The following is a 14,048-nucleotide window of genomic DNA, read 5'->3' on the forward strand; positions in this document are numbered from 1 at the left end:
GGAGGAACCCAGGGCCAACCGCACCAGCATATGGTCTCACAAGGGGTCTGAGGATCTCATCTCTGTACTTAATGGCAGTCAGGCTACCTCTGGCGAGCACATGGAGGGCTGTGCGGCCCCCCAAAGAAATGCCACCCTACACCATGACTGACCCATCGCCAAACCGGTCATGCTGGAGGATGTTGCAGGCAGCAGAACGTTCTCCACGGCGTCTCCAGACTCTGTCACGTCTGTCACGTGCTCAGTGTGAACCTGCTTTCATCTGTGAAGAGCACAGGGCACCAGTGGCGAATTTGCCAATCTTGGTGTTCTCTGGCAAATGCCAAACGTCCTGCACGGTGTTGGGCTGTAAGCACAACCCCCACCTGTGGACGTCGGGCCCTCAGACCACCCTCATGGAGTCTGTTTCTGACCATTTGAGCAGACACATGTACATTTGTGGCCTGCTGGAGGTCATTTTGCAGGGCTCTGGCAGTGCTCCTCCTGCTCCTCCTTGCACAAAGGCGGAGGTAGCGGTCCTGCTGCTGGGTTGTTGCCCTCCTACGGCCTCCTCCACGTCTCCTGATGTACTGGCCTGTCTCCTGGTAGCGCCTCCATGCTCTGGATACTACGCTGACAGACACAGCAAACCTTCTTGCCACAGCTCGCATTGATGTGCCATCCTGGATGAGCTGCACTACCTGAGCCACGTGTGTGGGTTGTAGACTCCGTCTCATGCTACCACTAGAGTGAAAACACCGCCAGCATTCAAAAGTGACCAAAACATCAGCCAGGAAGCATAGGAACTGAGAAGTGGTCTGTGGTCTCCACCTGCAGAACCACACCTTTATTGGGGGTGTCTTGCTTATTGCCTATAATTTCCACCTGCTGTCTATTCCATTTGCACAACAGCATGTGACATTTATTGTCAATCAGTGTTGCTTCCTAAGTGGACAGTTTGATTTCACAGAAGTGTGATTGACTTGGAGTTACATTCTGTTGTTTAAGTGTTCCCTTTATTTTTTTGAGCAGTATATTTGAGATTCTTCAAAGTAAACACCCTTTGCCTTGATGACAGCTTTGCACACTCTTGGCATTCGCTCAACCAGCTTCATGAGGTATGCTTTTCCAACAGTCTTGAAGGAGTTCCTACACATGCTGAGCACTTGTTGGCTGCTTTTCCTTCACTCTATGGTCCAATTCATCCCAAACCATCTCACCTTGTGTGTGTGTATTTATGTGAGTGAGTCTATCTTTGTCTCTTACTACAAGAGTTGGCGTATAGTAGGGAATCTATCCTGAGGGTAATCTATCTTTGTCTTTCTGTTAATGCCTGCCCCTTCTGTGCTCTCACTAATGAGCTGCGGTCATGAAGGTGTCAATCACATGACATGGCTGGATGCAATGTGCTTCTCTGAGCCAGGGCTCAGTAGGGTCCCTGTCCAAATGACATTTAGATGCCTGGTAATTAACCAGGCTGCCTTTCTGTGTGTTTGTCTGTGTGTGTGTTTGAGTCTCAGAACTCTGTGTGAAATGACAGAATTGTGTGTGTGTGTGTGTGAGTTTGTGTGTGTGTGTTTGAGTCTCAGAACTCTGTGTGATATCCCATAATTGTATGTGTGTTTGTGTGTGTGTGTCTTTGTCTGTGTGTGCGTGTGTGTGTGTGTGTGTGTGTGTGTGTGTGTGTGTGTGTGTGTGTGTGTGTGTGTGTGTGTGTGTGTGTGTGTGTGTGTGTGTGTGTGTGTGTGTGTGTGTGCATTAGTGCCTGAGCAATGGAGCAAACAGAGCAGCTGCACCCTCACTTTCAAAACTTTTTTACCAGAAAATGATCATGATCCATTGGGTAATTTGTAATTTTCAATGATTAGTGATGTTTTGAGATAGGTCTGTATTAAAATAGATACAGTTGAAGTTGGAAGTTTATGTACACCTGAGCCAAATACATTTAAACTCAGTTTTTCATAATTCCTGACATTTAATCCCAGTAACCATTCCCTGTCTTAGGTCAGTTAGGATCACCACTTAATTTTAAGAATGTGAAATGTATGAATAATAGTATAGAGAATGATTTATTTCAGCTTTTATTTCGTTCATCACATTCCCAGTGGGTGAGAAGTTTACATACACTCAATTAGTATTTGGTAGCATTGCATTTAAATTGTTTAACTTGGGTCAAACGTTTCGGGTAACTTTCCACTAGCTTCCCACAATAAATTGGGTGAATTTTGGCCCATTCCTCCTGACAGAGCTGGTGTAACTGAGTCAGGTTTGTAGGCCTCCTTGCTCGCACATGCTTTTTCAATTCTGCCCACAAATTTTCTATAGGATTGAGGTCAGGGCTTTGTGATGGCCACTCCAACACCTTGGTCTTGGTTGTCCTTAAGCCATTTTGCCACAACTGTGGAAGTATGCTTGGGGTCATTGTCCATTTGGAAGAGCCATTTGTGACCAATCTTTAACTTCCTGACTGATGTCTTGAGATGTTGCTTCAATATATCCACATAATCTTTCTTCTCATGATGCCATCTATTTTGTGAAGTGCACCAGGCCCTCCTGCAGCAAAGCACCCCCACAACATGATGTTGCCACCCCCATGCTTCACAGTTGGGATGGTGTTCTTCAGCTTGCAAGCCTCCCCCTTTTTCCTCCAAACATAATGATGGTCATTATGGCCAAACAGTTCTATTTTTGTTTTATCAGACCAGAGGACATTTCTCCAAAAAGTAGGATCTTTGTCCCAATGTGCAGTTGCAAACCGTAGTCTGGCTTTTTTATGGTGGTTTGGGAGCAGTGGCTTCTTCCTTGCTGAGAAGCCTTTCAGGTTATGGTGATATGGGACTCGTTTTACTGTGGATATAGATACTTTTGTACCTTTTTCCTCCCGCATCTTCACAAGGTCCTTTGCTGTTGTTCTGGGATTGATTTGCACTTTTCGCACCAAAGTACGTTAATCTCTAGGAGACAGAACGCGTCTCCTTCCTGAGCGGTATGACGGCTGCATGGTCCCATGGTGTTTGTACTTGCGTACTATTGTTTGTACAGATGAACGTGGTACCTTCAGGCATTTGTAAATTGCTCCCAAGGATGAACCAGACTTGTGGAGGTCTACAATTTTTATTCTGAGGTCTTGGCTGATTTCTTTTGATTTACCCATGATATCAAGCAAAGAGGCACTGAGTTTGAAGGTAGGCCTTGAAATACATCCACAGGTACACCTCCAATTGACTCAAATGATGTCAATTAGCCTATCAGAAGCTTCTAAAGCCGTGACATAATTTTCTGGAATTTTCCCAGCTGTTTAACCTCTTACATCTAGACATTCCGGTAGCGCGGGGGTCGGCAACCCGTGGCTCTAGAGCTGCATGCGGCTCTTTAGCGCCGCCCTAGTGGCTCCCTGGAGCTTTTTAAAAAATATGAAAATGGAAAAAGATGGTGTGAATATATATTTTTTTTAATATAATTTATTATCCAATGCTGTAAAAATGTGTATAATAAATATTTAATTTCAACATTTCTGTCAACGAAGATTTACGTCATAGAAACACACGTTTCTTTCAGCTCGGCGTAGTGCCAGACAGGTGGCTGTTGCAAACAAACCGGCGGGTGTGTCATGGGCCATGGATCCCAAAGGGAAAAAGAGAAAGATGGCTGAGGAGAACAGAGGATTCCACAGTTCTTGGACCGAATCATTTGCTTTCATTGCCAATGCGGAAGGATTGCCTGCATGTTTGCTTTGTAATGAGAAGTTGTCAAATAACAAAAAGAGTAACGTGGAAAGACATTTCCATTCTTCCTGACAGTTATAGGAACATGAAGAAATATGCATTTGGAGTATTATCCATCTTTGGATCAACATACCTGTGCGAGCAGATATTCTCAAACATGAACTACATAAAATCCAAATACCGCACCCGCCTCACAGATGAGAGCTTGCAGTCCTGCATGAAGATTAAAGTTACATCTTACATGCCCGATGTTGAGAAGCTGTCCAGTGATGTCCGAAAACAGAAGTCACATTAAACGGGTAAGAACACAATCCTGTCATAGGCACATATTTAGTAACAAAGTGGCTGTTTTTATAAAGTGATTTCTGATTTTTGTCAGTATATATTTGGAATGACACAGGGATATTGTGTTTTGTTGCTCAGGTCCGAGGATGGCTGCATTGTATTGTGCGTGTCAAAAGAGAAGAGGAGCTGCTGCACATTTGCAGAAAACTAAGGAGAAGAGGATAATGCTCAGAAATTGAACTTAAACTGTATTTTAATTTTATATACTTTACCTTTTCAAAAGGCTGCTGTTTTATTGCACTCGGTCTGTTGCCCAGATAAGGGGGAAAAGAGAAGAGGATTGTATCATATTATTGAGGATTGAAAAGGACTGCATTTTATTTCCATGGGGAGGTCTGAAATTACAGGAGGCCTATTATGCACGTTGCACATTTTGTTGTTTTTTCGAATCCTAAAATAAAAATGACATCAAAAATCTGATTTCTTTATTGTATTTCTATAATTTCATCAATGCAACGAAACATAATACATTAATATTATAATGGAAGTTAAACTTAAAGCACCATCGTACAGCAGAGTAGTCACGTGGTGCGTCATTCTCTCCAGCGCTGCATGTAAAATAAACGTTTAATCATGAATGCTCATTATGTATTTGTAGCCTACTTATCATTTTGATAGTAGGCTAATATAGCTAATATAGACACTTACAGCATGTGTTGCCTTCATTATAAGGCTTTTAATTTTTTGTGGCTCCAGACAGATTTGTTTTTTGTTTTTTTGGTCCAATATGGCTCTTTCAACATTTTGGGTTGCCGACCCCTGCGCTAGTGGAACACCTGCTCCAATATCCAATGATGGGCGTGACGCGAAATACAAAGTCCTCGAAAATCCGAAAACTTCCATTTTTCAAACATATGACTATTTTACACCATTTTAAAGACAAGACTCTCCTTTATCTAACCACACTGTCCGATTTCGAAAAGGCTTTACAGCGAAAGCAAAACATTAGATTATGTCAGCAGAGTACCCAGCCAGAAATAATCAGACACCCATTTTTCAAGCTAGCATATAATGTCACAAAAAACAAAACCACAGCTAAATGCAGCACTAACCTTTGATGATCTTCATCAGATGACACTCCTAGGACATTATGTTATACAATACATGCATGTTTTGTTCAATCAAGTTCATATTTATATCAAAAAACAGCTTTTTACATTAGCATGTGACGTTCAGAACTAGCATACCCACCGAAACTTCCGGTGAATTTACTAAATTACTCACGATAAACGTTCACAAAAAACAAAACAATTACTTTAAGAATTATAGATACAGAACTCCTTTATGCAATCGCGGTGTCCGATTTTAAAATAGCTTTTCGTTGAAAGCACATTTTTCAATATTCTAAGTAGATAGCTCGCCATCACGGGCTAGCTATTTTGACACCCACCAAGTTTGGTACTCACCAAACTCAGATTTACTATAAGAAAAATTGGATTACCTTTGCTGTTCTTCATCAGAATGCACTCCCAGGACTTCTACTTCAATAACAAATGTTGGTTTGGTTCCAAATAATCCATAGTTATATCCAAATAGCGGCGTTTTGTTCTGCGTTCAAGACACTATCCGAAGGGTAAAGAAGGGTGACGCGCCCGGCGCGTTTCGTGACAAAACAATTCAAAATATTACATTACCGTACTTCGAAGCATGTCAAACGCTGTTTAAAATCAATTTTTACGTGATTTTTCTCGTAACAAAGCGATAATATTCCGACCGGGAGTCGTTGTTTTCGTTCAAAGACAGAAAATGTAAACATGGAGTCGTCTCGTGCACGTGCCCCCAGTCTCATTGTTCTCAGATCGACCACTATCCAAATGCGCTACTGTTTTTCAGCCATGGCCTGCAAAGTCATCATTCAATGTTCTGGCGCCTTCTGAGAGCCTATGGGAGCGTTAGAAAATGTCACGTTACAGCAGAGATCCCCTGTTTTGGATAGAGATGATCAAGAAGGCCAAGAAATGGTCAGACAGGGTACTTCCTGTACAGAATCTTCTCAGGTTTTGGCCTGCCAAATGAGTTCTGTTATACTCACAGACACCATTCAAACAGTTTTAGAAACTTTGGATTGTTTTCTATCCAAAGCTAATAATTTTATGCATATTCTAGTTTCTGGGCAGGAGTAATAATCAGATTAAATCGGGTACGTTTTTTATCCGGCCGTGAAAATACTGCCCCCTATCCATAACAAGTTAAATGCACAGTCAACTTACTGTATGCAAACTTCTGACCCACTGGAATTGTGATACAGTGAATTATAACTGAAACTATCTGTCTGTAAACAATTGTTGGAAAAATTACTTGTGTCATGCATAAAGCAGATGTCCTCACCGACTTGCCAAAACTATAGTTTGTTAACAAGAAATTTGTGGAGTGGTTGAAAACGAGTTTTAATGACTCCAACCTTAGTGTATGTAAACTTCCGACTTCAACTGTATGTCCATAAGATTTGTTTTAGACATGTCTGCCTTAAGAATATTCAATAATTTTGCTTTGATCCCGCATGCCAATGTTTTGGTTCAGTGCAGTTAAAAAGTAAAAAGTACTAGTCAATTTTTGTCAATCTATTTTGTTGTGCTGTTGTTACATTTGTATTGGTGCACTCAGGATGCAGTTACGTATAATTTGAGCGCCGTACAGCATGAGCAAATTCATTGTATCATTTCACTTCGCCTGCAATAACCAAGATTAGCATGGGCATGTCTGATTAGGCTTCGATGCAAATTTGATGATGATAATTATAAATGAATAATGTGTTTGCAATATAACGTAAACATAATCTATGACCAAATTTAAATACAAAACTCTAGTTTGCATTTTCAAGTTGACAGTTCTTGTTCAGTGACTTACCAGATAACACTGCCATATTGAGAAAGAAAATGGTTAAAAGATCAATTAAAGTTCACATTTGTAATTGTGCTACATTATTGTTAGCGTATAATATATTAATTTTTTTATGTGACAAAAAGAAAATGAAAACTAAATGCAATTTAACAATGTTTTTTCTTAACCAACCAAGTACAAAATTCTAATTCAAATCCTTATTGGGTAAAACAATATTATTCCTCTCATTTTACATTTAATTTATTTATCATGCTTTGTCCTGGCCACATTCTTAACGGTTTGGCGTGTCTATCAATTACTGTGGGTGGGATTGTCAGGGGAGGAGCAGGATATTTGTGAGAGTCACAGAGTTGGTAGTGTTTCAGATCTGTCATTCAATCAATATCAGTGGGATTTTCAGGGAATGGGGCGGGGTGTTTGTGAGCCACAGGTTTGGCAGGATTTCAAACCTGAAGGAATTATTGAGGGTGGGATTTACAGGGAAGGGGGTAGATTAGTAATCTAGTGATTAAAACAGATTTTCAATAAAATGTATTGTGGAAAAACCTAATAATTTTTTTTTCTTTCTGTTCATGAATTTGAATTCCCCCTGTAAAAAACAAACAGTGTAGAATTGCAAACAGTGTAGAGTTGCAAACATTTTCTGGGAGAGATCCGACAGAACAAGATGGCTGAGTGCTTTAATGAAATGGAAATCTAATCTCAGGTCAGATTATGTCCTCATCTTATCGCATGTGCTTCATATATCCAAAGAGGTTTGACTGATTGAGTAATTGAGTGGCACATCGTACATTGATTCAGAAAATGAGCCATGTGACCAGCGTTTCCTTTGCCCTTCCCTAATGGAAGGTGAAGACCTGCCATTGAACACTAGCCGGATTTAATTGAATCGTTCCTTCCATGGTTTTCCCTTCATGTCTGTTGGTTTCAAAGTGGATGTCCAGTCAGTTGTATTCAAATGCTTTCACTACCTTTTTCACCTTTAAATCCACACAGCATGAACATGTTTTTATATTGAAAATGTTTAATCCTCTGAGGAAATAAAAGAGTCTTATTAGATTAGTGGTCCTTTAAGAGTGAGTGGGAGTAGAATGTGGGATGTTATTATTGTCTATTGTAGAGTGTACTTCTGAGCGGACTCCTTTTTTCTCTCTTATTTTCCTCTCTTTTACCCCTCTTTGGTATGTAATGTTCCAAGTGACATTTCTAGTACATTATTAGATACCCGGATAACACCAATTTTAAAGGCCATTTAGAGACTTGACCTACGTTGGAAAAAACACTTCTGGTTGTGAATTAAGGTGATTAATGGCCAAAGGACTATAAGGCAGCAAAACTACAACCATACGACCTCCTCTGTGTCCCTTATTCTATTGTCTATTATTAAGCAGAAAACATCATTATTCAACATAAAGCTGCAGTATTGACCATGAAACACTACAACTCACCATAATGACAATGAAACCCCATTAGTGATGAAATCCCCTCTGACCATGGTGTTAGTTACCATCAGAGGCCTTCTCACTGAATAAATCTTCAACGTGACACATTGCTATTTTTGACTATAAAGCATAATTACCTAAACAGCATATCATTATGGATATTTGCATGTGCACACAGATACACACACGTACGCATGTGCACACACACGTACGCATGTGCACACACACAAACACACACACACACACACACACACACACACACACACACACACACGCACACTGTACTGAGCACTGACTCTTGTTCATCTACTTGATGGATGATGATTACATGACAGTCTGTCCTTGTACCATTTGAATCAACTCTTAGCCAAAGAGGAAAAGGTGATCATTTATTGGATCTTCTTCACCCATCATATCTCCATAAAAAGCCTTAATGTACTAGATTACAGTATTAGGTTCTGACTATGCTAAATAACCCTCAAGTACTTTGTGCACAGTCCTTTGTAATGATTAGGGGTAACTGATTTTGTACAGTTGAAGTCGGAAGTTTACATACACCTTAGCCAAATACATTTAAACTCAGTTTTTCATAATTCCTGACATTTAATCCTACTAAAAATTCCCTGTCTTAGGTCCCACTTTATTTTAAGAATGTGAAATGTCAGAATAATAGCAGAGAGAATTATTTATTTCAGCTTTTATTTCGTTCATCACATTCCCAGTGGGTCAGAAGTTTACATACACACAATTAGTATTTGGTAGAATTGCATTTAAATTGTTTAACTTGGGTCAAACGTTTCGGGTAACCTTCCACAAGCTTCCCACAATAAGTTGGGTGAATTTTGGCCCATTCCTCCTGATAGAGCTGGTGTAGCTGAGTCAGGTTTGTAGGCCTCCTTGCTCGCACATGCTTTTTCAGTTCTGCCCACTATAGGATTGAGGTCAGGGCTTTGTGATGGCCACTTCAATACCTTGACTTTGTTGTCCTTAAGCCATTTTGCCACAACTGTGGAAGTATGCTTGGGGTCATTGTCCATTTGGAAGACCCATTTGCGACCAATCTTTAACTTCCTGACTGATGTCTTGAGATGTTGCTTCAATATATCCACATAATCTTTCTTCTCATGATGCCATCTATTTTGTGAAGTGCACCAGGCCCTCCTGCAGCAAAGCACCCCCACAACATGATGCTGCCACCCCCATGCTTCACAGTTGGGATGGTGTTCTTCAGCTTGCAATCGTCCCTCTTTTTCCTCCAAACATAACGATGGTCATTATGGCCAAACAGTTCTATTTTTGTTTCATCAGACCAGAGGACATTTCTCCAAAAAGTACGATCTTTGTCCCATTGTGCAGTTGCAAACTGTAGTCTGGCCTTTTTTATGGTGGTTTGGGAGCAGTGGCTTCTTCATTGCTGAGCGGCCTTTCAGGTTTTGTTGATATAGGACTCGTTTTACTGTGGATGTAGATACTTGTGTACCTGTTTCCTCCAGCATCTTCACAAGGTCCTTTGCTGTTGTTCTGGGATTGATTTGCACTTTTCGCACCAAAGTACGTTCATCTCTAGGAGACAGAACGCTTCTCCTTCCTGAGCGGTATGATGGCTGTGTGGTCCCATGGTGTTTGTACTTGCGTACTATTGTTTGTACAGATGAACATGGTACCTTCAGGCGTTTCGAAATTGCTCCCAAGGATGAACCAGACTCGTGGAGGTCTACAATTATTTTTCCAAGGTCTTGGCTGATTTATTTAGATTTTCCCATGATGTCAAGCAAAGAGGCACTGAGTTTGAAGGTAGGTCTTGAAATACATCCACAGGTACACCTCCAATTGACTCAAATTATGTCAATTAGCCTATCAGAAGCTTCTGAAGCCATGACATAATTTTCTGGAATTTTCCAAGCTGTTTAAAGGCACAGTCAACTTAGTGTATGTAAACTTCTGACCCACTGGACTTGTGATACAGTGAATTATAAGTGAAGTAATCTGTCTGTAAACAATTGTTGGAAAAATTACTTGTGTCATGCACAAAGTAGATGTCCTAACCGACTTGCCAAAACTATAGTTTGTTAACAAGACATTGTGGAGTGGTTGAAAAACTAGTTTTAATGACTCCAACGTAAGTGTATGTAAACTTCCGACTTCAACTGTATGTTGCGATAAAAATAGTTTGACTTCTTAGTGAGTGTATTTTGAGCAGATTGGTTGGTAGTGCTGTGTTCACAGTCTGTGCTGAGCTGCTATTGCCTGGGCTCATGATCATTTTAAGTCACGGCTGTTCCCCAATATAGATACAACTAAACATCTCTATGTGTTCTCCAGTCCTGAACATCAAGCCTCACCAGGCCTCTGTCTCTGTGGCCATGTTCTGAGGGATGAGTAGTAGGAGTCGATTAAATCTTAATCACGTTGGGCTATTGTTCATTAATTGATCCTGTCAGTGAGGCTGAGGAACATAATGTTTAATGAGGGTAGAACTTCGTTAATGAGGGTTGAACCCCACTCTCATCATGACAGATGACAGCCACTCATTGAGGAGACACGGGATTCATAGATTACTCAATCTCTGTCTCTACCAAGCTCTGCACTTAATGTAATCACTAATGATACAGTATGTTGCTGTATGCTTCACACCTACGCTAAAGTCTGTTCATTTATGTGGTAACATCTGTTGGTATGCAGCTGGTGTGTGAGGAGTTGGGTGTGTTCCTTTATCCTGGCAGATAGGGCAGGTCTGGCTGTGCTGATGGATGGAGGGAGATAAGGATAGCTGACAGCCTTGTGTGAGCCACTTGTGTTCCTCATTTATCAGCCAAAACAGGCCTCTGTCTCTGGAACAGGCCCTGGCTGTGTGTGGGGCCGATCCTGTGTGTGTGGGGCCGATCCTGTGTGTGTGGGGCCTGTGTGTGGGGCCGATCCTGTGTGTGTGGCCGATCCTGTGTGTGTGGGGCCGATCCTGTGTGTGGGGCCGATCCTGTGTGTGTGGGCCGATCCTGTGTGTGGGGGGGCGATCCTGTGTGTGTGGGGCCGATCCTGTGTGTGTGGGGCCGATCTTGTGTGTGTGGGGCCGATCCTGTGTGTGTGTGGCCGATCCTGTGTGTGTGGGGCCGATCCTGTGTGTGTGTGGGGCCGATCCTCTGTGTGTGGGGCCGATCCTGTGTGTGTGTGGCCGATGCTGTGTGTGTGGGTCCGATCCTGTGTGTGTGGGGCCGATCCTGTGTGTGTGGGGCGTGTGTGGCCAATCCTGTGTGTGTGGGGCCGATCCTGTGTGTGTGGGGCCGATCCTGTGTGTGTGTGGCCGATGCTGTGTGTGTGTGGGGCCGATCCTGTGTGTGTGGGGCCGATCCTGTGTGTGTGTGTGGCCGATCCTGTGTGTGTGGGGCCGATCCTGTGTGTGTGGGGCCGATCCTGTGTGTGTGGGGGCCGATCCTCTGTGTGTGGGGCCGATCCTGTGTGTGTGGGGCCGATCCTGTGTGTGTGGGGGGCCGATCCTGTGTGTGTGGGGCCGATCCTGTGTGTGTGGGGCCGATCCTGTGTGTGTGTGTGTGTGTGTGTGTGTGTCACAGGAGGTTGGTGGTTTCCATGTGTTTGATGCTATTTCATTCGCTCCGTTACAGCCATTATTATGAGCTGTCCTCCCCTCAGCAGCCTCCACTGGTGTGTGTATTATCATTTTCAGACACTCACACACTCTCTCTCTCTTTCTCTCTCACTCTCTTTCTCACTCAAACACACACACACACACACACAGACACATTATCACTTTCAGACACTCACAACCACAACTTGTTCTCTGATGAATCTTCCCTCAATCCATCATGGGAAGATATTCCTCTGTGTGTGCTAGTCTTGCTTTGTAGGGGGCTATTCTCCTGTTCTGAATGGATGGATCCCTGACATGGACCACATCAGACAGGAGATAATAACTGTAAAAAGGTCCTTTATTAATCCAGGAGATAAAAAAGAGAAAAGATGTGGAACTCCCAATCATGGCCGGTTGTTATCCAGCCTGGAATCGAACCAGGGTGTCTGCAGTGATGCCTCTAGCACTGAGATGCAGTGCCATAGACCGCTGCGCCACCTGGGAGCCCGAGTGGTGAGGAGAGAGGAGAGAGATGTGCACAGAGTGAGATTGAGACATCCCAAGGAGGGTCAGGTCACTTTTTCTGGTTGCCATAACAACCAGGCAGCCCTGCGCCCCAAAAAAACAACGATTAAGGATAGACATGAAATACATAGTGTATGTCTCTTCTTCTTCTTAGAAGCGCGCAGGATGTGAGAGCCCTGCTGGAAGTTAAAAGTGCTAATTGCATCCCTTTTGTCCGTAGCAGCAAGTTCTGCATAGCGTAGTCCCCATTCCCGTCTGCCCACTCAGACATATCAGCAGAACTGTTCCCATCTGTCTGATGTACCCCTATATGTCCTCACTTCAGATCCCTCCCCACATACACACAGTTATCAATTTTTGTCATAAAATAATACCACTGGCTTTGAGGTCTTTTCATTACTTTGAATGTTCCCTCTTATCTGGGCTCTTAATGTAATCTGAAAATCGTGGCCATCTGAGCAGAGCTTTTCATGCAGCTTGGCATTTACAGTCTGTTATTATCAGATCCTGATTCTAAGATATGAGTGATAGTCCACCCATTAACCTTGAACACAGAGAACGTTCTCTTCCCTGTTGGTGAATGGAGGCAGTGCTGGAACCTGTGATCTGCCCACATCATAACCTATCCAGCCCTTATCACACAGTACCCACTGAGCTTCAGCAAACTCTAATTTAGAGTAGAGGATGGCTGGGTTGGGCTTCAATGCTTTTTCATGCAATGGTATTCCTTAGTGGCGAGTAATGTGGTAAAGTGGGTCAGTGTTTAATTAACTAGTGGTACAATTGTGTTGTTCTGAGGCTCTACCCTTCACAGAAAATGGAGTAAGACAAGGGGACACAGAGGAGGGGTACCCTCTTAGAAAAAAAGGGATCCAAAGGGTTCTTCAGCTGTCCCCGTAGGAGAACCCTTTTTGGTTCCTGGTAGAACCCTTTTTGGTTTCAGGTAAACCCTTTCAGGTTCCATGTAGAGCCCTCTGTGGAAAGGGTTTTACATGGAACCCAAAAGTGTTCTACCTGGAACCAGAAAAGGTTCTTCAAAGGGTTCTCCTATGGGGACTGCCAAAGAACCCTTTTAGTTTGGAGATGAGCCTGTGTTCAGTAGAGAGATGGCTCTGCTCTCTATCCTTCCTCCTCTATTCCAGCAGTTCACTCAGCTTTTATGTGCCTATGCGTGTCACTCAAAAGCAAACAAGAGACAAATGACAGTGACAATGGAGAGAAGAGAGAAAGGAGGGGTGATAGAAAGAGCAATGATAAAGGTAGAGAGAAGAGAATGAACAGGGGAGGGATATCAATAGGATAAAGAGGAGGACTGAAATAGAGAGAGAAGGATGGAGGGGGGATGTGCTTCCGCAGCCAGTTGTCATTTCAATTCAAAGGACTGGATTCAAAAGATGTTCTCTTTAACCTCTTAAGGATTTTCGCCTAAAATGACATACCCAAATCTAACTGCCTGTAGCTCAGGCCCTGAAGCAAGGATATGCATACTCTTGGTACCATTTGAAAGGAAACACTTTTGAAGTTTGTGTAAATGTGAAATGAATGTAGTAGAATATAACACATTAGATCTGGTAAAATATAATGCAAAGAAAACCTTTTTACAAACCT

General features: G+C 42.5%; 1 protein-coding gene and 1 long non-coding RNA gene across 3 annotated transcripts in view; both read left to right on the forward strand.

Annotated features, from left to right (window-relative positions):
- The window catches only part of LOC115196791 (N-terminal EF-hand calcium-binding protein 2-like), a 131,579-nt gene that overhangs the window by 41,511 nt on the left and 76,020 nt on the right, over window positions 1-14,048 (forward strand). The window lies entirely within an intron of this gene.
- On the forward strand, window positions 3,915-4,196 carry LOC115196792 (uncharacterized). Its single transcript, XR_003878907.1, has 2 exons — window positions 3,915-4,003; window positions 4,128-4,196. It is a non-coding gene; the product is annotated as an uncharacterized LOC115196792 (long non-coding RNA).

This window comes from Salmo trutta, chromosome 7, assembly GCF_901001165.1.
Source record: "Salmo trutta chromosome 7, fSalTru1.1, whole genome shotgun sequence".
NCBI lineage: Eukaryota > Metazoa > Chordata > Actinopteri > Salmoniformes > Salmonidae > Salmo > Salmo trutta.